Source organism: Chenopodium album, chromosome 18 (assembly GCF_948465745.1).
Source record: "Chenopodium album chromosome 18, dcCheAlbu1.1, whole genome shotgun sequence".
Classification (NCBI taxonomy): Eukaryota; Viridiplantae; Streptophyta; class Magnoliopsida; order Caryophyllales; family Amaranthaceae; genus Chenopodium; species Chenopodium album.
In genome coordinates this window covers 47,579,392-47,585,932 of record NC_137851.1, presented here as the reverse complement: position 1 = coordinate 47,585,932, position 6,541 = coordinate 47,579,392, and positions in this window count along the sequence as shown.

The following is a 6,541-nucleotide window of genomic DNA, read 5'->3' as shown; positions in this document are numbered from 1 at the left end:
ATCCGCCTGAAATTTCCGGATGTTCCGTGGTGAATCTGCCTGAAATTTTCGGATGTTCAGTGGTGGATCCGGAAATTTCAGGCGAATCCACCATGGGACATCCGGAAATTTTGGGCGGATGTCCCATTATTCAGTTTTTTTTTTTTGTTTAAGTTAATTAATTTTTTTTAATTGTTGTTGTGATTAGTTTTTAATAATTTGAGTAATTAGTAATAATGTTATTATTGTTTTGTAATTGTTGTTGTTATTAGTAGTAATATTATTATTATTAGTAGTAGTAGTATTTTTATTTTTTGAAACCTTATTATTATTATTATTATTATTATTATTATTATTATTATTATTATTATTATTATTATTATTATATTAATTTGTAATTATGTTAGGGTATTACTGTTTTGTTACTTATATTATTAATATTGTTATTGTTGTTGGTGGTGTTTATGATTATTGTTGTTGCTATTATGATTGTTGTTATTAGTATTAGTTATTAATGTTAATTATATTATTAGTTGTAATATTGTTTTATAAATATTATTAGTTGTAATATTGTTTAAGTTAATTAATTTTTTTTTAATTGTTGTTGTGATTTAGTTTTTGATAATTTGAGTAATTAGTAATAATATTATTATTGTTTTGTAATTGTTGTTGTTATTAGTAGTAATATTATTATTATTATTATTATTATTATTATTATTATTATTATTATTATTATTATTATTATTATTATTATTATTATTAGTAGTAGTAGTAGTAGTAGTAGTAGTAGTAGTAGTAGTAGTAATTTTATTTTTTGAAACCTTATTATTATTATTATTATTATTATTATTATTATTATTATTATTATATTAATTAGTAATTATGTTAGGGTATTAATTGTTTTGTTATTTATATTATTAATATTGTTATTGTTGTTGGTGGTGTTTATGATTATTGTTGTTGCTATTATGATTGTTGTTATTAGTATTAGTAATTAATGTTAATAATATTATTAGTTGTAATATTGTTTTATAAATATTATTATTAATATTATAAAAAAGAACATAATGACAAAAACCGTTGTTTTGTTTAATTTGTATAGGATATGGAATCTGAAGACGGCGGTGACGGTGTGAATTATAGTGGGAATTTCGTCACAAATACGTTATTTCCAACGTTTGAGGATGCAGTTACATGGGCGGATGCTGTTTCCATAAATCTGGGATTTATTTTGGTGAAATCGTCTTATAACAAAACCAGAGATGGTCGGTCGTATCGATATTTGAGATGTGATTGGTCACGGAGGAGCAAGCCGAGAGATTTGGAGAACGCGATATGGAAGGACACAAAAACCAAAGCTAATGGTTGTCCTTTCTACATCAAGATATATTATGAAGTCAGCACTGATAGTTGGAAGATCCGTGCGAAAAATGATCACATTGGGACAAATAACCACCCAATGATTGTGTATGAAGAGGGTCATCGTAAAGTAAGCGGATTGAGCCCGGGTGCAAAACAGGTTGTGTGTGACATGACAAAGTCCAAGGTTGCGCCCCGTAACATCATGGAAACTATTGCAGAGCAATTTCCTGATGATCATCCAAACATCAGACACATTTACAACTGCCGGAATGACTTCAGGATGGAGATGTCCGAAGGAAGAGGAGTTATTCAGCAATTTCTTCATTTGGCGAGAGAGAGTAAGTACATTTACTGGGTCATGTCTGATGATCTCGACGTCTTGCAAAATGCATTTATGGTGCACCCGATCACGGTCAACATACTCCGCCCATACCCACACTTCATAGGGATGGATTCTACTTACAAGACCAATCGATATGGCATGCCGTTCTTTGAGATAGTAGGCGTGACACTGACAAACCAGAATTTTCTAGTTGATTATGTTTTCATGTGCAACGAGTGCACGGCTAGCTATCGGTGGGTGTTGCAGAGATTAAGGGAATTGATTGGGTTTGATAAAGATCCATCGGTATTTTTGTCAGACCGTGAACTTGGGCTATGTGCGGCTTTGAGAGAAGTGTTTCCAGGGACGTCGCATTTACTCTGTCAATGGCACATTAACAAAGACGTGGAGGCTAGGGTGACGAAGATGTTCAAAAACAAGAAGATTGGTGCCAGTTTTTAAAATGGCAAATGGAAACGTATTATGGATGCATCAACTGAGGCGGAGTATGATCATGCTCTGGCTACCATGGAAGCAAATTTTCCAGTAGTGATTGAGTACGTTGAGGGAACATGGTTGTGTCATAAACCAAATTTGTGACGTATTGGACGAACCAAATTCTTCACTTTGGTAACACCACCAACTTTAGAGTTGAGAACCAACATTCAGCAGTGAAAACGTGGTTTGAATCATCCACAGGTTAGTTGTTTTACTATATTAGTTGTTATCTTTATTTCGTAACTGTAATTATAATAAATAATAGCAAAATGTTTTTACTAATTGGAATCAATGGCAGGTTATTTGGATACCGTATGAGCCCGAGTCCATTATCATATCGGTAATCGAATTATTGAAATTCGTAATAGTTTGGAGGCATCAAGGTCTAAAATTGGGGAGATGTACAGACAATTGCCACTGTCACGTATAAACGGCAAAGTGTCTCAACATTGCTTGAAAGTATTTCATGCGGAGACCAAAAGGATGCGGGATTTGAGTTACCAGGTTTATGAACGCTGTGGATGTGCTATGCGTGTGACTCATGGTGTACCGTGTGACTCATGGTGTAACGTGCAACATGATCGTGATCTCCCCAAATGGCATATGAAAAGTGTTTGTATCTGGCTGCCATCTCTCAACAAAAGCAGAAATCAACAGCCAATCAAGTTTTTTAAACATCAGCCCGAGCAAGTGAGACAACCAACTACCATCAATCAACTGGAGGTTCTCTAATGATTGACGACCTCGCCACGTAACCAAGTCAGAACACAGCTTTGACCTACTCAAACACCGCAAAACACCTTGCTCCTGCTCGATCCATATATATCGTGCCATGTGACCATCAAAATTAGGGATAATAGTCCCATCCTCAGGACCACCTAGCATCGGCTCCTGCACTAACCATGCCTCTACAGAGCTGGTAGTAGGCTGAGTCGATCCACTACCAACAAATCTCCCATACTGACCCCTATATACCATATGATAATCCTGAGGGGGGCTCGATTCTTCATCCCGGTCACCAGCATGACTAGCCGAGACTTCCTCCTCGTTAGATGTAGGTACTCCACCTAGCGAATACTTGGGCCGACTACTTCCTGACTGTAGGTCTCCCGACCAACCACTAGTAGACCCTTATTGCTGCTCGGGCTGAAACGGTGCTGAACGAGATGATTGTCTCCTAACAGACGCATTTAAACGTCGTGATATTGCATGTCGAGCACCAGAACCCTCAAGCTACATAAAATAAGTACAAAAAACAATTTCAGTAATAATTACAAAAAAAAAATACTACTTGTTTAAAGTTGGACTACAAAAAATACTATTCAAATTAATTAATTTCATACCAACACACCATTAACAACAACAACAACAATAATAATTATAATAATAATACTCACAAAAATAATCATACCAACCACAAATTTTAAAATATAATCATAATCATAATAATCACAATAGCAAAAACAATAATCATAATCAAAAAAATAAACTAACAATAACATACTACTACTAATAATAATAAGAATAATAAGGTTTCAACAAAAATAATAATAAAAAAAATAACAACAATCATAATAATAACAATAATAATAATACTATTACTAAATATAACAATAACATTACAAATAATGTACTAATAACATAATAATCACAATAACAACAACAACAACCATAATCACAACAACAATAATCATAATCACAAAAATCATGCTAACAATAACATACTACTACTACTACTACTACTACTACTACTACTACTAATAATAATAATAATAATAATAATAATAATAATAATAACAATAATCATACTACCTCCGTTAACAGTTATTTGCAACGAAAGGGACATGCGCGGACTCCTAGGAGAAAGTTTTAAAACATGATTATTGAAATATAAGGGTAGTATTTAAGTACTAATCTAATTTTTAAAAAACCACAATTAACCAAAATCAATAAACCACCAAACTCAGAACCCAGATTCACCACCAGCACTGAAACCCAAAACCCACCAAAAACCACCACCACCGAAACCCAGAACCCGCCGAAAACCACCACCACCGACACCCAGAACCCACCGAAAACCACCACCAACAAACCTACTGAAACCACCACTATCGAATACCACCAACACCCAGAAAACCACCATCAAAAGATTCAAAACCCATTGAAAACCACCAAAATCCACTAAATACCACCACTGAAAACCACCACTATAACCTATCGAAAACAACCACCAAACCCACTGAAAACAACCACCAAAACCACGAAATCCCCAATCAAACCACCCCCTTCCCCCCACGAATTAAATTAATCTCAACCACCACCACCACGAATTGAATTAATCCCAACTACCACCATAAAACCCAACACCACCTAGACCACCCACGACACCTACGAAACCTTGAACACCACCTAGACCCCCGACACTTAGATCCACCCACGAAACCCACAAAACCTTGACCACCATATCCATGATACTCATGCCGCACAAAACCACCTCCAATTTTAGATCTCCATGGAAGATGGGGATGATGAAGGAGGAGTGAGATTTTGATGGTGGAGGAGAGAGATTTTGATGATGAAGGAGGAAAGAGAAATTTTATTGATGAACCACGAAGGGGGAGTTAGATTTTGATGAATATGATGATGAATGAGGAGTGAGAAATGTGATGAACTAGATGAATGTTGAGAGGTTTGGCTTTTTTACAGATTTGATTTTTTTCTTTAGAAGATTAGATGAGTTAAGTTAGGGTTATAATAGAGTATAGTTAGTGAAATAATTAAAGGAGTAAGTTGGTTAAGTGAGGGCAGTTTCGTCATTTCAAACAAAAAAACTTACCAAAAGAGGAAAAAAATCAGTTTGTTGCACATAATATATAGCACCTGTTTTTGGCAAATGTTGCAAATAACCGTTAACGGAGGTAGTAATAAAAATCATAAAAATAACAATAATCATAATAAAAATCATAAAAATAACAATAATCATAACAATAATAATAAGATTTATTCACGAAAAAAAAATCGGAAATTGGGACTTCTGCCCAGAATTTCCGAAACTCCCTTGGAGAATCCGCCTGAAATTTCCGGATCCTCCATGGTTTTTCCGGAAATTTCAAGCGGATCTTAACTTCCGCTCAGAAATTCCGGAAAAAGCTTGGAGGATCCAGAAATTTCAGGCGGATCCTCCAAGGGAGTTCCGGAATTCCTGGGTGGAAGTCAAGACTTCCATTTTTTTTTTAAAAAAAAAAAACCTTTTACCTGTTCGCCGCCGCCGCCTAACCCACGACCACCGTAAGTCACCCTAATTCGCCTCGGATCAGCCGTCCCTTTGCCTTGTTCTTCAAGTGGTGGTTGTAAGGTGGTTGTTGGTGATGGTTTTTTTTTTCCAGATTTTTTTAAAAAATTTCAGATTTAAATTTTTAGAGAGATAAAATGAGAGTGAATGAGGTTAGAGAGTGAAATATATGACTCGTTGAGTAGAAACTCCGTAATTATATGCTAGGGGTAGAAAAGGAAATTCTTTATAAAAATGGGAGCGTTAGTATGTAATTTACGAGCGACGTTTAACAACACCCAAATTAAATGGTAGAATTAGGTACAAAACAGGCTGTGCAAGCCCATGTGTTGTAGCCATGCAGGGATTTTGCCGATATTTTATTAAAGGGACTCATGCATGGCCTTACCCATCATGCTCGTCAACGAATCCGCAAATATTTAGCTGGACCCGAGACCAGTTACTGTTGGCTGGTCCCGAGGTAAAACGGTACCGTTTTTCCACTTCAAATATGGCTTTTATCTCGATCTCCTCCTTCCTCTTTCCAAATTTCAAACTTCTGGCTTATAGGCTGCTTCATTATTTCGTCACTCCCTTAATCATTCCACCACAACCTATTATCACTTGAGATCACCCATCCCAAATCTGGTTCAAAACTTGTTTCTTTGTCAACGATTCAACCCAATCCAACTTGACACGGTTTTTAACTCGACCCCAACTTTGCTAATTACTCATCGAAAAGCTCAATTTGGTGTCATCATATCGTAGACTGGACAGCGAGGTGCTCAATTTCTTTCTACTCAATCTTGAACTTTCTCACATACATAGTAGAAGGGACTCAAGAGAGGCAATGTGCATTTTCAGACTATCAGATGTTCATTCTTATAAAATTAATGTTCATTTTCTCTTTCAATTAATATAAATTTATGTTTTTGCTTAGTTGTATAAAATGTTCATTTATATGTTGAAGGATGTTCAATAAAAAATGCACATGTTATTTTGTACACTTTCGTGTTAGTAAATGTTCATTTAATATTTGTATGTATTATTCCAATGTTATTAGGTACATTGCCAAAATATGTTCAACAATAAAATGTTCATTTTTATCA